Source organism: Haemorhous mexicanus, chromosome 3, assembly GCF_027477595.1.
Source record: "Haemorhous mexicanus isolate bHaeMex1 chromosome 3, bHaeMex1.pri, whole genome shotgun sequence".
Taxonomy (NCBI): domain Eukaryota; kingdom Metazoa; phylum Chordata; class Aves; order Passeriformes; family Fringillidae; genus Haemorhous; species Haemorhous mexicanus.
Window position 1 is genome coordinate 63,429,970 of NC_082343.1, and position 22,361 is coordinate 63,452,330.

A 22,361-nucleotide genomic window follows, 5' to 3' on the forward strand; every position below is an offset into this window, starting at 1 on the left:
ATTCTGGAGCAGAATAATCCATCAGTAGCAGGCCCACTTTCCATAAGGCTCATGACATCACTTCCTCTTGGGGAAGATCTCTGAAAGACCCTCCTAAAAATCTCTTTTGCAACTCTAAACATGGCGTAGATCACATTGAGGAGACCCAGCAGACCTAGCAACAAGAACATACTTTCCTTAACATCCAAGGGAAATTCAAAATCCTCAGAAGTTGTTGCAATGGGCCTGAAAGAAGAAAATGCTCTGAAAGCCTGAGGAAAGTGATCCTCTCCTGTTCCCTCTCAGACTGGGTATGGTTATTAATGGTGTTCCAAACATAGCACTTGAGATAAGGGTAGGACAGCAACACTGAAAACACATCCAAATGATCCTCACTGCCCTTGATGTTACCATATCATAAACTGATATCCCACAGTAAAGTAAAATTCCTGATCCCTCTCCCTGCTCCAAAAAGAGCACTGTGGTGGGCACATAGTGCATATACAGAAATATATACACGGTAATGTACCACACCCACAGGAACAGACCAACGAGCATAGTGACCAGTGGCTTCCCACCTACTTCAACAAATGGTTAAATCAAATTTGTTTCTCACGTGCTCTGGGTAGATCTGTTGTTATCTCAACCCTTTGAGCCCTACACTGGGCACCAAATAAGGCTGTCATAGTTTAGGAATGGTATTCACCAACTTAGTGCTTTCACACTGCCACTCACTGCCCCTTCCCCCTCCCTCAGGCAGGTGGCTAGAGAGAATTGGAGGCACAAAAGGTAAAGATTACAGGTTAAGAAAAATTTACTGGCAACAGCGATGAAACAAGAAAGCAAATGACAGCAGAGACAATACTGATGACAGAGGGTACAAGAAAGGAAATGAGTCACATGGAGAAAAAAATACCAATAATAAACAATACCAGATGGCTTCCCCCACCATGTTTTCTCAACCAGCAGGACACCTTTCTCCCTCCAAGAGTCCCTTTCTCCTGCCCCCAGCAATGACTTGAGGTGTTACAGAATAACCTCTGGGTTCTAGCCATGTCCCCTATAACCACAAAAAAATTAACCCCCTTGTTCCAACCAGAACCAAGGGATGCTTGGCTGGCACATTTGCAGCTTGTCCTCTAGGCCTCCCTGAACTTCATGGTCCTTGTCAGTCCATTTCCCCAGCCTGTCGAGGTCAGCCGGTCCCTCTGAATGGCTGCACAACCATCTGTATCATCCACTCTGCCCAATCCTGCAACTTGCTGAGGGTGATCTCTATCCCATCATCCAGGTCATTAGCAAACAGTTCACAGTATTGGCTCCAACACTGATCCTTCACTCACAACCTGCCTACAGCTGTCCTTTGAGCCCAACAGTTCAACCTGTTTTCAGTCTGCCTCACTGCGACTTAGCCTGTATTTCATCTGCTTATAAAAGAAGATGTTAGGGAAGACATTGAAGAAAGTCTTATTTAAATTTAGACAAACAATATCATTTGCTGTCCCCTCACCCACTGAAGCAGATATCCTATTGTAGGTGGTTATCAGATTAGTTAAGCACTTCTCCTTCACAAATCCATGCTGATCCCTGTCGCATTGTGTGTTTTTAGAATCGGTTATTCCTTTTGTAACTCAATAATGGTTTGGTCCTCAGTTCCCCCCATGTACTTCCCTCACAATGGTTTCTCCCTATTTCCTCCCTTTTGGAGCTGCCCCCTCTTCCCTGGCCTGTCATGGTAACCACCCCCCTTATCTCGAGAATTCTCTGTCAGTCATCCCTTATTCGATGTATGATTTGCCCCTGGGGTTTTTCTCTTCCCGTGTGTGATCCTCAGTGGCTTAGCTGTAACCCACGCTCCTCCCTGGGTCCTTGCTATTGGTAAGCTTTGTGTCTCCTCCCATCACACCCACTCCCTTTATCAGCGTCCTTTCGGGACCCCCTCCTTGTCGCCCGTCCCTGACCCCACCGGGGAAGATTAAAAGATCCTTGGTATTTATACGGGCGTCCCTCCTCCTTCCTTTGCTTTGGTACCTCGTAGCCGAGATCCCGCCTGCGCCACCCACGCCGCAGACGGTAACCACTGCCAGGGTTCCGGAGGGAATCTGGGGTGGCACTTGGTGTGGCCATCTTCGGCCGGGCCGGGGGCACCCAGCCGGGCTCCCGTACAGCCCCGCGGCCACAGGAGAGAGGCTACCGATCCCAGATACTTTCTTGTCCTTTATGTGTTTGGAAATGGCTTCCAGCCTGGGAAATGGTTTTAGCCTCAACTTCCCAGGGATTCATAAGAGATTCAACAGCTTGTAGTTTCCTAGATCCTCCTTCTCGTGCCTCCTGAAGACAGAAATGGCAACCACATCTGTGGTGTATCTAATTTTTATGGGGAGGGGATGTGTAATACTTGATCAAAATACATGGCCCAGACTAGAGATGCAGTCTAAAAAGACAGCTCGAATCTAGCACAGGAGTAATAAACTGACAGTACATAAGATCACCTCTGCAGAAGCTTTCAAGAAAATTGACCAGCTTGTCTTCTATCTTCAAAATCATTCATCATAAGTAACCAAAGTGATGCTGACCATGTAAGTTGACCAGTGCCTGAGCATCTCCACTTATTTTTGGTCACTGCAGCAGCAGACTGTAATTAGCCCTCCGTAGCAGATTATTTGCCAGTAACAGAGTAAAATATTTCAGGTGACACAGATGCTCCTCACACAACCCAAGAAATAAGTGTGCAATCATATTCAGCTTTACTTTTTATCTTCAGCCATCTTGTATATTCTTGCCTGACATGTACCTTTTATACAGAAGTTTGGATTCCTGACAAAAGTTTCTAGAAAATGTGTCTTAAGCAGCTTCAGAATTTTTCATGAGGCCTGACAACTTCATCAGTGTCTGCTAAGCAGTGAATAAAACCCACATAGAGTAATACATTACACTTAAATTCCATCATCCTGCCCTCTTGATGACAAAAAAACATCAACTAATTATCACAGCCAATTTCACTGCCAATCTTATCTGCTCTTGTAGGAAAAGAAGGAATTGATTGGATAGTGCTGAAGTAATAGCTTTGTATATAAGTGATATTCAAAGGCAAAACTACAGAGATTTGTATTGTAAACTGATCACATTACACTGAGCTCTGTAACAGACATGTAAAACTCCTATTTGTTATATGTTAGATATTCAAAGCAGACCCCAGACTCTAGGAATTGTCCTACTTCTTAATTTACAGGAACAGCAAAAATATCATGTCATGCCCTTTACTTCGTGCGTTCATCGCAGCAGATGAGACGTAAACAATAGATATAATGGTGATTCTACAGATTCCACAGTTATTTCCACAGTCAGCTGTACCAAGGTACCTTGAGTTTGTGCCTGTCAGATTCTCAGGAAAGAACCCAGAGAGCATACTGCTTTCTCCAAATGCCAGTTTCTTCCACTGCAGACACACATATGCTCTAGAAAGACTAATATCTATCCTTTCAGTCATCCATTTGTGATAGCTGTCAAGGGCTGCCACTCTCAACATACTACATGCTATTTATGAATCCCACAATGCAAATGCCATAAGAAAAAATTCAAATTTGTAATGCCGAGGTAATATCTCATCCTCAGGAATTACAAAAAAGGTTTTCATATACATATATACATATATACATATACATACATATATATATATATATATCAGGAATCTGCCTTGTTAGTAATGAGCAACTTCTCACATGTAAAACAATAAAAGAAGAAAGAAAAATTTTTTAACCAAGGAGAAATTATTAGCTGTATTTTAGCTCTCCTCTTACCACGCTAAAATTTATGTTCCTGAGAAACAGTCAGTGCCAGGGCATCGTTACCCTAACCTAACCATCTTGATATTATAGTGTTAGATATTTGTCACAGAGTACCTCCTACATTACAAACACATTTGGTAACTTCTGTTAGACAGTCAAGAAACACAGTTCATCCTCAGAAAAGGGCATCAGTACTTGTAATTATTCTTGCTTGATTCTGATAACCACTGTCATTGATTTCAATTTGAAATATAATAAAAGGTACATATACTATGCATAAATTCAATCTTAACTACTATTAGATTACTGGGCAATGATAATTTTTCAACATGTGGTAAGCATACAACTTTTAAGATGAGGAAGAAAGCATTAATAAAACTTTAAGTTCTCTAAAGAACTATGAATTGTTAGGTTGTGGAGCAATTGTTAGGAGTAGAGCAATTATTTGCTTTGTTTTGTTTTCAGTCAAGATATGTCCTCTGCCATCAAGACAGCCAGAAAGTTCTTCTGCACCAAGAGACAAGAAGTCAGGATAAACCTAACTAAGTTTTATCCCATTTAATATTTGAACTAAATGGCTAAACCAATATATCACTTTTTGCCATGATTTTTCTAGATTTTTCCTGGAGGAAAAATACTAATACTTCTATAATGAAAGATATTTACATCAAATCCATAGATAAAGTTGATATATGATGAAGATTCTGTTTAGAGGCTTGCAACATTTGGTAGATGTGGCTAAAAATTTTATTTCTTAAGGAGGCCAAGTTTCTCAGTTTTGGAGAGAGGCTTACATTCATTGCATGTTTTTGGAAAACATTTTTAGAAATCTAAAGTGAATAGCATTCTACCCAAGAATTTATTTTTAAAAAATAAAAATCTCCCATGTTATACCAAAAGAATTCAATCAAGAGATGGTTGTGAGTCAATTTCCAAACCAATCTGGCAACACCATGGGAATCTGAGCCACTATAAATGCATGGAAGAAAGAAAGGGGAAAAAATGTTTCAAAAGCAATAGCGAGCAAACAGTAGCAATTGCACTTGCAGTTATTCACGCTAATAGAAAACACAATTCTGGATGATAGGCAGCATTTTTTAAAACAGCTGTGACTTTTGAATTATTAAATTCAGATAAACATTTAATTATTTGTTATTTATTAATAATTAAATCTATATAAAATGTGTTTATATATGTAAATAAATTCATATCTATAGTTTTTTATTTATTAATTATTTCTTATTTATTTATTTTATTATTGAAAAACTGAGAAACTCACCTCGTTGTTTACCCTAGGATTGCAACTGTGCTGAACTTTGACTCCTTTGAGATCAATTTCCCACTAACTTCATAGATGCCAGGACTTTTTTCCATTCATTTGCCTTTCATAATATACATGCTATGTTAAATAATATCTCCTGAAATATTTGTGAGAGTAAATCAGGGGCCTGGTGTTGCCCTGCTGAGAGGAAGAGAAATCTGTGTATTTTAGGAAATGCTGGATTATTTTAAATACAAGTGCCCTTGTTCACATGGCCTCAGAGTTCAGCTAACCAGCAGGAAATGATGAACCCTTCTCAATTCAATTAAGTCATTCCTGAAAGGTCTATTACCACTTTGTAGCATTTCCATCAGGCCTCTTCCTCAGACTGGTACCAAAAGGGAGTTCCTATTCAAAATTTAAAAGAAGCAGCAGGACACACTGACAGTTCCCAGACTCACCAGCTTCTTCACATCAGCGTATCCCAAAACATACAAAAATATCATCTCTATCAAAATATTCCCACAGGATGTTAAAATGAAAGGCATCCAAAAGGGCCCATAGCAGGTCATTATAAAGTCTAGAAGGGCAGTATTGCCATGTGTGCCTTAGGCATTCAGTCACTTTTTTCTGAACAAACAGATTTTGATGTAGCTAGTAACTATGGGGAAGATATATTCCACAGCTCACAGCACCACAGGAAAAAAACAGGTCCTGCAGTTAGACCAGGATTGCATTTTAAGCTCGCAGCTGGTAGCTGAATGCCCTAATTCATCAGCACTGCTCCTAGTTAATTCAGAGAAGCAGTATGCTTACCTAGCTGGAATCAAGGAATGCTGGTGCAAAGGTGACACCTACCAGGAAGTACAGCAGGCCAGAAATATATCTTACAATATACCCTCCCAGTGGCATCCTGTGAGAGCTAAGGATACAGACAGATACCACAGAGCAGCACCACAGAGCTCCAGAAATCTTCATATTCTCACACAATATCCAATATCTGTTACATCGAATAAGCAACAAATCTACAGCTGTGTTTCAAACCAAAGATCCCTTAAAACTCTCCCTACTTGGTCTGTGTCTGCTGTGTGACACACCTCCTGTAGTTATCTTCTTCACCTTGAATTTTTTACAGCATTGTTTGCTAGTCTTTTCCCAGTGGCATTTAAAAGTTTAGAAACATTTTGATGTTCTAATTATTCTCCAACTAGAGAAATTGCACAGATTTATCAACAGTCACTTCCTTGAGACCATGGTTTGCATTTCACCTGATTTTTTTAACAGATTGAAATCAAAGTAATCAAAACCAGAAAATAAATAATAGGGTTAAAGTTCAAGATGACAGCAGACGGTATAGTAGGATTTCCAAGAAGGAAAGTATTTTCCAACTAGAATGGTGGAAGAATGAAGAATAAGCAAGCTGCTGGTCTGAAAAGTATGAATGGCACTGAGGCACAGAAATCTACTTCACTGTATTACAGAAAAATTTAAGAGCCCTTTGTTAGCACAGGCACCTTAGATGTATGTGCTAGAAAATCTTGTTAATTGAGTTGTCTACTCATTGATTTAGGTCTTAATGGGACTGGAATAGATTTAGGGAAGAGCTTAAGGTTTAGAAAGACTCCTCTGAGAATAAAACACAGTAAATGGAGACAGCACTTTGAAACAGCACAGTTTCTCCCAACAAAATGGCTAGTGTAGAAATATCACAGCAGAAGCTTAGTCACCCAGCTCCTGGAAAGGTAATTTATCAGTCTGTCTGCTGAGGTAAGCAGGGATTCCTTGAAGGCTCAGTGGTTACAGCAGGTTTACACAGCACATTTACAGACACTAACACACCTCATCCCAGGGGTCAATTCACAATGTGAATCCCACCTTCTGCATTAGCACAATACTACAATAAAAAAGCAACTAACAAGCAAAAAACCAAAACCTCAAAATAGAATATCTATTTACCAAACATACAGTTTCCATTCATCTCAGATATAAACCACTCTTAGACCTCTACTGAGGTCTATGTGTCTCTTGGAAATTACCTCCTAAAGTCAGAAACCTAGAAACATTCAAACATCATTGAACAGATAATCTAAACAATCTAATCAATCTAAACACTGAACAGATTCTGAGCTAAAGATTAATTGGAATTCCCTAACTTCAGTTGCCTCTTTAGAGGAAGGATTCTTCAAAAACACAGTGTCTCAAAATGCTATTTATTATTATCCAGAATCATGATCATTTGTCATCTGTGACCGACCAAAGCAACACATTTCTGAGCCCTATTGCTCAAGAGCAGCAAACTGTACATGCAAATGACACAGCACTTGAGTCCTTGAAGACAGAGAAGAGTGAACACAGAAAGAAGATGTGCTTGAACACCAAAAGGATCCTCCCACTGCATATACCCAATGTATGCTCCGGAATGTGGGAGACTACATAATGATGTTTCTCAGCTGACCTCCTACAGTATGAATTTCTAACTTTATTTTTCATAAAATTTTTAGGTTTTGGTGTTGCTTGATAATAGAGTTACAAGCCAGAAGATTGCTTCGCAAGTGACATATCTACAACTACAAATTCATTTACTAATAGCATACAAAGAAATTACAGGGAAGCTATTTTAGTTTCAGTAATCAAAAGGGAAATATGAAATGATAAGGGAAGTAACAGTTACAGAGGCTCAGAACACCTCTGAATAAGAATATTGACTATGTGTAAATGCACTTAAATTAAAAAAAAAAAAAAAAAAGGCAAGAAAGGCATTATCTTCTCACCACTCCCAACGTCTTTAAAACATAACTCTCATGAGAAAGCACTTAGTCCTTACCATGAAACTGGAGAAACTGCAGAGCCTTCAAGGCCTTTCATCTGATAGAAATACTGTCACTTTGAGTGGGTCTATATTTTACATCTGATTTCTAAAGACAAGAACCTAAAAAGGTAAAATTATTTTTTAACCAAATCTGCACTAGCAATTGACCTATTTACATTCAAAAGGATTCATTTTGTATTCATGGCCATACACATGAAACAGACATAAATCAAAAAAGGATGAAATAGGCTATGAATAAATGGGGTTGGTGAGGGAGGAATGAGCAGTGAGATACTTACAGGTAGTGCTCTGTGATATACTTTAAAAGAATAAAATGCGATATTCTGTCTTTGAATGCCTAATAAAAACAGGTATTTCAGACTCGCCAAGTAATTAATTTGTAGAATATGCTACACAGATGAGGCAGTGAGACAGCTTCTCAACAACAGTGAAATATTAACACTTTTCCATTTAAAATTCTGTAGTGCTTCAAACTCTACTAAAGCAAGTCCCAAAGTTCAGGAAAGCAATTTATGCTCTGTTACAGTAACATGGGCACCCCCAGCTAGCCCTGCAGAAAACTGGAACGTTAACAGAAAACTAATCTAAAACATGACTGGCTGCAGTGAGCGACTGGTTCTTGTGATTAAACTACAGTGTAATTTGGAAAAGGAATCCAATAGCTCGAGGTTAAAACATCATGCCCCCCACCTCAAGTCTGCTTCATTTTAATTGACATGAAATATAAAAAACCTGTTCAGGTCTTTCCTCACAGAGCTGCTTTAATGCTTACATCCCAAGGGCTGGAGGAAGGCTCTCATGTCAGAACTGGTTCTCTTTGGACAAACATGATAAAATAAAAAGTTACAAGAAATAAACCCATGTTCAGTTTATGAAGCAGCCCTTTCTGCTGAAAGAATAAGAAAGGAGAGAGCGCTGCTGAAAATGATTCGTCACTGATCTAACAGGTAAACTCAAAGGCAAATTGTAAGACTTAAGCCCCACCATTCTACAGAACAAGAGGAAAATCCCATAGACAAGAAGGAAATGTAGACGTTATATCAAATTACAAAGAAGATGAAATTAGAAATTCGTGTGTATGTTTGCAGATGTCTAGCAGACAGAAGAGCATCTAGCATCTTTCCTCTCTGCAGCTGATTCATGCAAGAGGCTTTCCCTTCACTTTCTGTAAGAACTGTAGAAACTTTGGAGTCAAAATCAATTCAGAGCCACCTGAAATTCCATTTTGTATATTTTCATGTACTACAAACATGAATCAAGAAACTGAAGAATGAATGGGCCTATCCCCCTTAAACCACAGTTGTCTCCCAGTAGAGTTGAAAGAGATTTCGTTAATTTTGCTTTATTTCAGCATTTGAATCCCTAATTTGGAGACCTAGCTCTTCATTTTCTTTCTAGAGGAGAACATTATGACCTTGTAAGAATCAGACTTAAGTTGTCAATCAAATGTGGGCTTGACCATTTATTCTGTACTGAGTATCCAAATGTGATTCTTAGCTCCAGTAATTATGAATCTAGAATTTGGTCCCATCATTATTTACTGAATTCAAAATGAGTTTCAGTATTCAGAAGTTCTTTGCATTACACTACCACTGAACTGTTTAATAGGAAGACAAGTTTTAGTATATAAGAACAGACTTGTACTAATCTAATATGAACTGAAAAAACACGCCTAAAGAAAATTCTCTATAATTTTCAGCAGCAAAAAAAAGTAATTTTCTTTATACCTTGCTAGAGGACAATTATTTTATTGAGAGATAGTTCTTGAAAATAAGAGCATCAAAAGAACTCAAATTAAGAACAAGGTGAAGCATTTCCAAAGGCAAAATATTTCACAGTGAGAGACACCTCTAGAGAGAAACCTCTAGAAACATGGAGTTTCCTGCTCCCCTGCAATACTTTATTGTGCTCCTAATCAAACTGAAAATTCACAACATGCCCCAGTACCAAAGACTCTGAATTAGAATGTGAACAGTACAGAAAACTAAAAAAAATATTTTCTGTTTAGAAAGAACATGAATGCAAACTTAGGATTTCATGCTCAGATTGGATGACATTACATACCCAGGGGAAAAAAAACAAAAAAGCCACGATGTTCTTCTTTGATTACATATAGTCACCAGGAAGCCAAAATGGACACAGAAATTGAACAAAGGACACATAGAGGCAGAGTTTCTCAAGTTCAGAGGCACGTAGTCCTAATCACTTTTGCTTTTACCTCAGGCTAACCTGTTTTATTGATACAAGGATTTGTTCACATTGCTTATTTCCTTACTTAATTAGTAACTGATAATTTAAATATACTATCCATTTTGAATTCAAAGAAGCAATGTGTGATTCCATCCACATCTTTCAGGTTTCCATTCTCTTTAGAGCCAGTGGACAAAACCAGTCTCTGATCCAGTATCTGTTCAAAAAGTCTACAGTATGCAGTCTGGAGAGGAGCCTGGTGGATATTCAGTCATAGCAATTACCCATCCCTTAAGAATTTATTCCTGTTGACAAAGGAACTTGGTTATCTCTCCCATTCTTCAACACTTTCCTTTTTTTTTTTTGCCTTCTAACAACAGAATTTCAATTCTCATCCACAGAACCTTAACTCTCAAAGTATTGCCAAATCTACATGGAAAACATGAGTAAAATGCACCAAAAAAACCCAAGCAAACAAACAAAAAAACCCAACCAACCAAACAAAAAGACCCACAAGTGGTTTTTTAAATAGTCACTGTAATCAAAATGCTCTGAGATCAGATCAGTGTAGTGGATGATCACAATGGGTGTCATAAAATCTAATTCCAAAGCCCCTTTAAATCTGTAACAGCCTTTGGATCAGACCTAGTTAGCATCAATTAATTACCAGAGCCATCAGTTTTAAACCTTCCACTAATATTACATTCATGTAAACTAAAAAAAAAATAAAATCCTCCCAAATAGTTTAAGAGTGAATTTCTCTTTCAGATTTGTATCCTTGGAGCCCTAGAAACATCCCCTACAGCCCTGAAAACAGAAAGTTGTGGTCTTGCAGGCGTATGAAAACTCAGTTTAACATCCTTAGAGATAACTGGGGATGCAAGGAAAATGTGGGTTTTTTTAAACAGGAAGACTGAAGTGACTGTCTAAAGCAAAGCACGTGTGCAATAACCAGAGAGGGATACTGCAGATGGTCGTGACGCTGTTTACATGAAATCTGATTACTTCCCTGATTTTTGGCACAGCGTATAAAGAAGCTTATTTTTCCCCTGTACGTGTAATGCCTTTACCAGATACATTGAAGAGCTCAACAAACATATGCTTCCTATGCTTCACCTAATACAACCCACTGTCCCTTGGGAAAAGGTCCTGCCAGGAAACAAAAACAGTCAAATGGAGGAACTCATCCAAAATACAGGTGCTCATGGTGTAACAATGCTCCTTCAGTCTGCTTCAGAAAGAAACCACAGAAGCATTCAGCACAGCGTGAGGGTTATTAAGAAAACATCAGCTGGAAAAGCATTTCTAGGCAAACATTTGCTATGACTAAAATTAAATTATTTTTCTTATTTTCTCCAAATTAATTCATTATGATATAGAGTAGTAAAATTAACTACTCTGTTACTGTTCTTTGTTACCTTTTCCTGGAAAATGGTGCATGCCAGAATGTAGTTATTTTAATTAAAACAACAACAACAAAAAAAAGAGAAAATATACAATACAGACATAATAGTTGCTTTAAATAACTATTTTATGAATTATAATATGTTCAAGTAGATTGGTAATAACTACAAGAGCTCATAATTGCTTGTAAAGCTTACCCTTTGTTCAAGTAAACTATGAAGTATTAGCTGGAAGGTTGCTTTTCATTTTTGTTATTTTTGTTTCTTGTTGATATTCAAAGGTTTGTACTAGAAAATGGAAAAATTGTCTTGGTCCAAAGAATCAACATACAGAGAGTCAAAAGGCAGAAGCATAGAAAGTAATTAAAAAGTTGAAGAACAAGATAAAGTCTACAGCTCAGAGAAAAGTTGAGCTCTAGGAAGAAACACCACCACAAGATACAGGACAGAAAGTGTAAATACTCAAATAAGAATCTCCATTTTGAACCACATGGAGCAGGAGTAATTTGCTTATTCCAAAGTCAGAGAGTACTGCTCCTAAACACATACACTAGCTTAAAATCCAGGATTGAAGTTTTATTAGAGTACCTTCCCTTTGACCAGATTTGCTGTAGGCAGGCTCTGAATCCTGAGATACAACATTCATTATTCTGCAGTGAAGCAGAACGGCACATAAGGGTAGTTTCTCACATTCTGCACACCCTGGACATCATTAAAATACACTAACAATAAAATGAAAGTAAAATAAAAAAGTTTTCTCTTGTGCCACTACTTCTACCATGGCTGCAACAGAACAGGCTGCACCAGAACAGAACACATAGCTATTCATGGCTACTAACACAGTAAAACAAAATACTTATGTCTTTTGCCACCCACCAGAGAGCCCAGATGTTTTCTGTCAAGCTAGCTGGACAACAGCGTTCTAATGTAACTTTCTCTTACAAGAAGAAAGTTAATGTCTCCTTTGAAAAAGTTCACCTCTCCTGGGACCTCTGATTTCAGAGGCATGTTCTTAGTAATTGTTTTGGTACTCATACCCCCTGGTAATCTGCAGATTTATTACTTCCTTTCACCTTAGAGGAAGATTCTACAGGATGATCCTTCAGAACACCATGCAGATTTCTTTTCATGCTGTGCTAGAAGCAAAAGAACCTCACTTGCCTCGAAAGCAGCTTCATCCACTTCTAATTATATGGAAAGGTGCTCATGAGCATACGCTGGTGGTCAAAATTTTAAGAGCCCTCAAATGAATTCACCTGGGAAATTCAGAAGATTTCACAGCTTCATATTTAATGTAAATCTGGCATGAAAATGGAAAGGCTTTCTTCATCTTACAGCATTATAAAACTCATCTCAGACATTCATGGTAGTAGACATTTCATGTCTACTGTGTCATATTATGTCTCCATGTATTAGAGACAGGAGATTCAAGACAATAAAATGTCAATATGTCAATAAAATGTCAATATTCATCAATATTAGATGAATCTCTAACTTGTTTCCTCACCTTGCTGCTTGGATAGACCATCTGAACCAAGATGTCAGAATTACTTACATCATTCTCATTAATTTTCCTGAAGTTTTTTGAGAGCCTGAACGCTCTGCAGTTATATGTTGTACATTATTAGCAACTCCTGGAATCTTTCTAAATGCATAATCAGTGCAGATAAACAACAGGGCACTCCACCAGTATATATTAAAGAAAAAAAACCAATTCACCAGATCAAAGTCCAGCTGTCTACCTAGCACCACCACCATATTCACCACCAAGATATGCACTCAAAACACAACCCTGATCAGATCTCAAACGCATACAAATTTGAGGCATGAATTTGAGAACAGAAAAATCTTCATCAGGTCATCAGGCAGATGAAAATATGAATCTGTAACTCATAAAATGACAACAGAAGGTTTCACTGAACTACATCTTAAGCTATGAATCACTGGCTATGATTTAAAAACCCTTGCAATCCAGAGGAGTAAATACTTGCCATGACTAGATCACTAAGTGATATGCTGCATATTGAAGAAAAATGATGAACCAAAGAAATTATGCAGCTCAGCTCTATAGAACAACTCGAAGACTTCACAGAACAATTCAAAGACCCCAGGCCAAATATGGTGCTCACACTGTTGCAGCACCATCATTCAAAGACCCAGGGGGAGATTCTGACCTGCAGAAGCTGTGTGGACTCAGCCCAGTCAGGGACTATTATGACTTTATGTAATAATTCTGCTTTTTTAATCGGGTCTGTTATTTACTCTGTGCACAAAATCTTGCCCCTGCTACAGAATTTCAAATTTCAGTCTTCCACATTTTATAGCTATGGCTCTGTTCTTCATATATTGAGGTGCTTTTTATGTTCTGTACTGCAGGGATTGCAAACAGCTGAGTATCCAGTAGAGAATTGACTCTGAACACCTATTTTGAGATAATAATTTTGTCAAACATTAAAATAACAAGCTCTATGACATTTAGTCCCTTTTGAAGCCAACCTTGAGCATTAACAAAAAAATGCTCTAAAGCAGGAGATGTCACTATTAAAGAAATAAACCCAAACATTTTTCCAGATGAAGAAAGGACACATGAATAGTCTTGCTTCTAGGACTGCATATGACTATTAATGAGTTTTCAGTGTGCATACGTAGTCCTCAGAGAACCTTTCATAAGCTGTTCCCCAGCTGGGGGATCCTTGACAGTGCAGCTCCACAGGGAGCCTCTATAAATACTCCAAGGCCAAATGAAACTGTGAGGATGAATAGCTTGCCCTTCATATAATTTACATGCTCAAAGTCACAAAACACTTTGCATATATCAGTAAGGCTCATGGCCTTAACTTATGATTTCCTATGCAATAAGGAACAGCATCTCTTTTCCTGAATTTGAATCAAGAAAAATAAAAACAAAGCGTAAGGTAATTTATGGTATGCCTGCATGCACAAGGCCACTGAGGACTACCTGCTTAAACTACCTCAGTTATCAGGAGTGCTGCAGTTGTACTGAGTTGTCTCATAATCTGGAAACACTGCTGCCAACACCTGAGCTGGCTTTTTTCCTCTATACTTAACAGCTGTTTAGCTGTTTCAACAGCACAGAACTATACCAAGCCTGTAGCAGCTAATGAAAACACCCCTGTGTTCCTCAGAGGCTCTGGCTGAAATTCACTGCTATAAAGTAAATAAAACACTAACTTACTGTCCCAAGAATTTGCCAACAAATAAACAGAAACAATAGATTTACAATATAAATAACTACTAGAAGCATCAGAATCAATCAAAATATAAGAAAACAGAAAGTGTAGGAACTGGGAAAGACAAAAGGTTAGTCCTACAAAGGCTGAGAGAATCACCATCAGGGATTTCTGAAACCTCTTTTTCTAAGGTTCCTGTCACAAATGAAAGGAAAATTTATCTGAGTAACAGTACTGACTTACATTTTTTGTAAGTGTAAACCAGGAAACATTAATACATAATTAATGGCACATTTTTATTTATTTATGCAGCCATGAACTTAAGAGAAACATGTAGAATCTATGATTGAGTCTTAGGGATAGCTTTGGAAGGCACCTAAATTTCCCAAGAGACTGAAGTCTTACAGCAGAAATTTGATAGCTATTGCTTCTGGTCCTGGCATGAGGCATAATGGGTCTATATCTCATCCACATGCTTAGTACTACTGTGACCTGAAATGAACGTTTAGAAAACTTCTGGAAATCAACCAGACCAAAATAAACTACTAAAAGCTACACAGCATGTATATAGATTACACAATCATGTTTCCGGTATAGAAAAGATCTTATTTCAAATAAGATGATGCATTATGAGAATCACAAAATGATAAAAAAATAATAATAAAACAATTGATACTGGAAGTGATTTTTAAAAGATAGGGAACTGTCAGCTTTAAGCTACATTTTAGATTTGAGACTAATTTAAAACAAGAATGGATGAGTATAAGCCTGTTTTATTGCTTATAGAAACATAGCTGTGTGCAGTTGTACACTGTGTCGAACTCAATCTTGAGAAAAAGCAATTGCAGATATGACAAATGGAAAAAATAAATTTCATGCAACTGTTTTATGGGACTTAGAAAAAATTCCACTATAGAGAGTCAGTTTTATCCTTTAATGCCTTTTTTTAAATGAGTAATTAAAAATTACTAACTCAAAGAACACTGCATGACAGGATCCTAAATCAAACTTGCTAGACAAAAGGAGGTACCAGTGGACAGTAAAAGTACTCACAGGACAAACATCTGTCAGCATTCATCAGTTCACCTGGAACCAGAAATTATAATTTCTTTCTTATGGATATTTTTGTTTCTGAGGCTCAATAAGAGGAAGAAGCCTTCACATAGGAAGGAACACAGTCAGACACTGACTCGGGTACAGCTTGGAGTTATTTCAGTGCTGTCTTCAATCAGACACATTTAACTATCATCTACTAACAGTATTAATAAGAAAAAACTGTGGTTTTCAATGAGACTGCAAACCAAATGAATTCCTGATGCAGCATGACTGATATCAGCCTAGATCTATCAGGATTACTGTACAGCCACAGATAGTTTTTTACTTCCTGTAGTTTATCAGCAGTGTACAGGAATTGGCTTTAAACCCAAAGAACACTTAATGCTTGCTTCAGTTCCACTGAAGGCAATGAAATTAAGCCTATGTCTAAAGGAAAATGTGCACTTGGATACAGTGATGAAAAGTGACCTAAATCACTTTACTGCTGTAATTGGATCAGTATCTGAAAAGTCTTCAACTAATATCAAGCTATGATCATAGCTTTTTCTCTCCTCAAATCCTAGCAAGTCATTTCTTTATATACTAAACAACACCAGCTGGAGGTTTTCACCCCAGGAAAGCCTTTGTGTAAGGTGGTCTGTGTAAAATAAAACAGCAGTCACCACTGCATTTTGGCATGAGACAGCTCCGGAAAGAGCACACTGAGGTGCTCTGGAGTACCTGTAAAGGAAAGCAAGAACACCCAACTTCTGCATCTTTGCTCTAGGTGTAGCCTGTTTGCAAGATCAGGATTGATGGAGCTTAGGGCAAAAAGAAAAGGAAAGATTTTAGGATTAAAAAGTAACATATGTATGAGGCATAAAGAGGCTAGGAGAACATCTAAGTAATTTTATAAAATCTGTTTTGCTATGTGTATAAAAAGGAAACATCATGCGCATAAGCCACCAAAAAAAAAAAAAAAAAAAAAAAAAAAAAAAAAAGAAAAAATAAAGCAGTTCCAGAGTATAGTTCTCTTACCATTTCACACTAGGTCTAAAACTGCACCTATGAATAAAAGCATCAGTTTTGTGGATCCTTTGTACAAACAAAAGTACAGACAAAATAAGTAATGTGGTAACAGGATTACAGGATTGGACTGTCACCACTGGTCTTCCACATCTGCTTAAAAACATATATGTTTACTGGTTTGTTCACCTGGATAAACTCAACCTAGCTACTAAGAATACTATATCTAAAAATCAAAACAAACCAATTATTAACTATTCTGGTCCAATAAAACAACTGTTAATATTAAGGGCTAATTTAAAAAATGCTAAATCTTACTTTTATATTGAATTTAATTCTTTGGCATATTGGTCTCACATGAGGATAATTTGAACCCTAATACAGCTATAGTAATTGAAATAGAAGTTTCTTGCCCCAACTTGTTTGTTTTTTCTTAAATGTCACTAGAACAACAGACCTCCAAATTCTGCAAATACATAAAAATAACACCAATCAAGTAAGTATGCTGACATCATCTGGTATAAGAATCACAAATTAGGAATCACAGTATTTCATTTGGAAAATTTGCTTTTGTGCTTGATAGGTAAGAACATCTTAAATGATCAATAGCATGGAACAGTTTTTGAAATGTTTACTTTTTCAAACAATATCCATGTTAACTAGACAAATCCATGCTGACCTTAATGCAGACTATCAAAATATTAGGAGGCTAGAGCAGAATTCTCTTTTTAGTCATGCTTAATCTTCACAAGCCTTACATTTTTCTCAGGAAAAGAATCTTCTTGCCTTTCATCAAGCTCTAAGGTTCTCAGTTTCTCATACCCAAGATTATTTATAATCTCTCTAATATCTCATTAGTCAAATACCCCTACAGCTTTTTGAGAAGTGTTCTTCCATGTCAGCATACAGTCTTGCCCTTTTCTTACAATGGACAGACTTAAATCATTTCACACTTCCTCCCCTCAGACCAGTAACTGTCTTCTAACTAAAGGTCACCACAACAACATGAGGGAAAAGGAAGGTGGATGAAATTTAGAAGCTGTTTGTTTGCATGTATTTCTTGCTAAATGAAGAAAATTAATTTAAGAGTATGTGTATTACCGTAGCACTGACTGCAAAACAGGTTCAGAAGCTCTCCAGCAGCTAGAGAAGTCTGAAAAGCCAAGCTTGAAATCTAGAAAATTCAAAACTTACACAAGACGAATAAGCAGCTCCATGCACACTGGAATGGGCACAATTACTGAGCAGCAGTTCTACAGAAATTAGATAGGAGCAGCAATGGACCTCAGATCATGAGACGCCATGTAATGTAGTTACAGAAAGGGTGATCCTCATTCCATGGCACCTAATCAGAGGTATACTATGTCCAGCTTTGAGGTCTCAATAAATTGTACCAGAAGTTTTATTAATAGCTGAAAATTAGAAACAGCACTAAAAACAATGAAATATTTTCCAAGATGACATCTAAGGAATAGTTTCATTTTAACACTCCACTTTAAAAAAAGATCTGGTTTTCAGAAGACAAGCAAAATTATTAGAAGTCCAAGTAATGTTAAGTAGAAAAACTCAAGATGTTCTGCTCAGACAGAAAGTACTCCAGATGCCTACAAAGCAGCATCTGGATGCCTCCAGATGCTTATTCCAGGGCCAACTAAAAGAGTAGAATTTTGCAATAGTTTTTTTACATTTTTTGTTTCATTAGGACAATGGCTTAAGAAAATCTATAAAAGAACAAAAAATATGCATAAAAGAACAAAAAAAACCGCACACCATTAAGAAGCCAAGTGATACTATTTCACAAACTTCTTACCGGATCTAAGAAGGTACCTAAGAAAATGTTTAAGTAATTAAAAGTCATATCTGAAACAAACAGGGATTTTTATGGTTTGGATTAAAATTTCAGTAGAAATTTCTGCATGTCAGAACACTTCTGTGAATACCCAAGACAAGTTTGGCAAAGATAAATGGTTTTGTCAGTGTTAATGATTACTTTCCCAAAGTATAATTCTGTCTTAATGCACACCTATAAAGGACATGCCTTTGTGCTGTATGGAAAAGATAACCAGCTATCACCTTGCTCATGTGTATTCCCTCTTTATCTGTGCATACCTTAATAAGCAGAAAAGAGAGCAGTTAAAGTTTGGCAGCAAAAATTTCTGAAGGTTCCAGTTGTAGTTTCCCATATTTGGAGAAAGGATTGCACTTGGGGGCTCAAATGTCACATGGGCATGGAACGTTAATGGAAAATTTTTGCTTAAAACATCTTTGTAACTCCATTTACTGGCTGGAGGTAATACCTTTTCCAGCCTGACTTGGTAGGGGATTCTCACTTCCTTTGATTATATAATGCTTTAGTACTAAATACTCTTATAGAGGTCATTAGCAAGAGAACACAAAATCATGAAGAAGGAAAACAACCACTTTTTGTGTTCAAGACAGGGTACAAATGGAAAACAGTAAGACAAAAGATCACATCTGAGGATTAGAAGAAGACTGGAAAAATCTTACACTTTCGTAATACCCAGTAATAAAAACCAAACAGGATGTGACCAAGAAACAGAAGACTGTATTGCAAACAGATGAATGTGCTTAACTCACAACCCTTTTCTGAAGATCTAAACTCTAGTTTCCGGCTTTTAAATGCTCATTTCCAGTGTTGCACATTCTATATGCTGGGGAAGAGAGCTGGTTTTGATGGGAGAAAGCCATAGTGGAAAAATAGCTACAGGGACTACAGAGAGATTATACAACTCATTAGTCACACTGTACATGAAAACTCAACTTGAATACTTCTAAAATACTTCAAACTAACTAAATGGCAAGCCTTTACCAGTTTTGGCTGATGCAAGTATTCTGAAGATTCATATTCATACTTCCTTTTGCTTATCTACTATAATAACACATACATGTAATTTAGTGACTCCAGTGAAAACTTGGATTTGGCATTCCCTTAGAAGGGAAGAAATTTTCAAGGAGCATTTACTTATATTAGAGGGAAATACTCTAAAAGACAATAATTTGTCTTTTAACTGTCATTTATCAAAAATCTGAACAATATATTAAAAACAGCTGTGAACTGAACCACCCTAAAGTTTGCTATTTGTGATCTGAAATTCTTACATGCCCCAAAAAAAAAAAAAAAAAACAAACCTGAAGAACATGTTACTTCTTTCTTCCTTCCTATTTCTGACACCCACCTAAAAGCTAAAAATACCTCAGCGAAAAATTAGGCCAATAGGATGTCGAACTTAAACCACTCCAGTGGATTGTGATCTGTCAGCTCTGTACCTCGATATATTCAATATTCTAATAATGAACTTTCCAAAGCCTCATACTGATACCATTCCAATGAATGTTTCATAAATCAAAATATAATAATGTAACTATTTTTTTTATTCTTGCCTTTAAGACAATGGTTGCTAAAAAATTTGCAGACTTCTCAGCAACAAGGAAAGCATAACTGGATTTAACAGGCAAGCATTATCACCCTACTGAACTGTGGAAGTGACATGTAAGTTGATGATTTACTGATGCTCTGAAGAGATATTACTTTGTTGTCATTATCAAAATTTATTTGATATGTTCTACGAACAGATTAAAATATTTCTATCAGTGTCTCCTTGAAAATCCTATCCAGTTGACAGAGTGAGCAAGAAACACTCAAGATTAAGCAGTTTTAGCCTTTAATCTTCAGTGATTCATTGCACAGCCTTGAACAACTGACAAAGTGTAATCTTCAAAACTGACCAAGTAATTTAACTTCTCTTGCAGAATTTAGCTATCTAAAGAAATTAATTTCATAATTTGCATGGATTCTGCAAAATCCAAAATGTGAAACATTTTGAGATTTTGCATAGAGAAGCTAGAGGTACTTATATATTCTGGATATCTCACTGTCTAGACTGTCTGTAAAATACATTTGAAAGAAGATATTTTAATGTAACCATTCAAACATAAGATTACTTTTTAAGAGTTCAGATATTAAGCCAAAAATTTTTTCCTTATTCAATACAGGATTTCTCCAGACTCCTAAAGTATAATTAGCAGACCTCGCACTTAACAGCACAATTTTAAGTGGTACAAGTTTGGCTTTGCTCTAGCAGGAGTCTCAGTGACATGAATGGGAAAACTTCATTTTTGTAAGGGTGTCAAGTAATTTTGTGCAACTTATGTCCCCTCCATCATTTGTACTGTATGATCAGGCTTAAACCAGAGGCTCTTCCTCCACACTCTTCTCTTGTCTTTTCTACTTCTTCCTTATTTTTTCATTCCAGGCCTAGTTTGACAGAATCAGTAGATTTTCTCAACGTGGTGCTCTGCCCTTCTGAAATGTTATCCAAATTTCATATTGCATTTAACCATGGCATTTCATGCACATATAAGTTCATAATTTTGTTTCTTTATGGTATTTATGCTTTGTTTGCATTTCAGCAGTCACTAGGGATGAGATTACTTCTGTAGCATTGTAACATTAGCAGATGCATACATAATTATTTTTCCTTTATTTGCTTCATATGAAATACAGTAACAGTCTGGTTACAAAAGGGAAAAAAAACAACTGAAGAAGTATGAGCCAGACAGGGGAGTAACTTTAAAAATTAATTATGTGAATGACACTTCTCTTCCACCTTTTAAATAAGTAACAACCAACAATCAAATTATGCTATCAATCAAATACTAGTTAAACAAAACACTACTTCATCAATTAAGCACAAAAATTAGAATAAAGGAGGGAGAAAGGTTGTGTATAGTTTCAGTGTGATACCTGTAAAATCACAGGAAACAAGTGAAAGGAAAATAGGTTAAGAAGAGTCCAAATTAAAAGGTTAAAAGTACTTTGATCTATAACCAAACCACAGAATCACAGAATATCCTTAATTGGAAGAAACCCACAAGGATCATCAGGTCCAACTCCTGATTACACACAGGGCAGCCTATAAGTTAAACCACATATCTAAGAGCATTCCCCAAACACTTCTTGAATGCTCAGGCTTCAGACAATGACCATTTCCTAGGGAGCTTTTTCCAGTGCTTGACCAACCTCCCTGTGAAGAACTTTCCTAATACCCAATCAGAACTTCCCCTGACACAGCTTTAAGCCATCTTCTTATGGCCTAAGCCATTCCCTTGCATCTTAACTAAAAGAATGGGCAGTTTTCCAGGATGCATTTGAGAGAGAAGGTAGTGACACTCATCCTCACCAAATGAGTGGTCCTACCTCAAAGCCACAGGTAGCTTAGCAAGTATTTTAAGTAAGCAGCACATGCTTCACTTGAAAGGTTTGTTTAACTGGTTCAAAAAGTGATTGGGATAAATTAAGAAGCCAGATCAAAAATACAGAATTTTCTCTAGAATCAGAAAAAATATTTCAGAACATACAAAGATTACAGATACCTCTCTATGTCTAGTTTACTGTACCATGTGTTTCACAGACGACAACAGATATCCTTCCTGTAACCATCTGTCTGCCTTACTGAACATAAACAAGGGAATTCAGGGGAAAAATCCATTCAATTCTATCTTCGGGAAAATAAAAAAACCCACACAACATGCTATTGTTATAGAATACATATCCCACTGAGTTAATCTAACTCAAGTTTCTATTTGCATAAATACACTTGCTTTTCACCAGCAATTTTCCTGCATATCAGAAAAAGA

General features: G+C 37.0%; 1 protein-coding gene across 5 annotated transcripts in view; it reads right to left on the minus strand.

Annotated features, from left to right (window-relative positions):
• The window catches only part of LAMA2 (laminin subunit alpha 2), a 339,355-nt gene that overhangs the window by 282,617 nt on the left and 34,377 nt on the right, over nucleotides 1–22,361 (minus strand). The gene's annotated exons all lie outside the window — the stretch shown is intronic.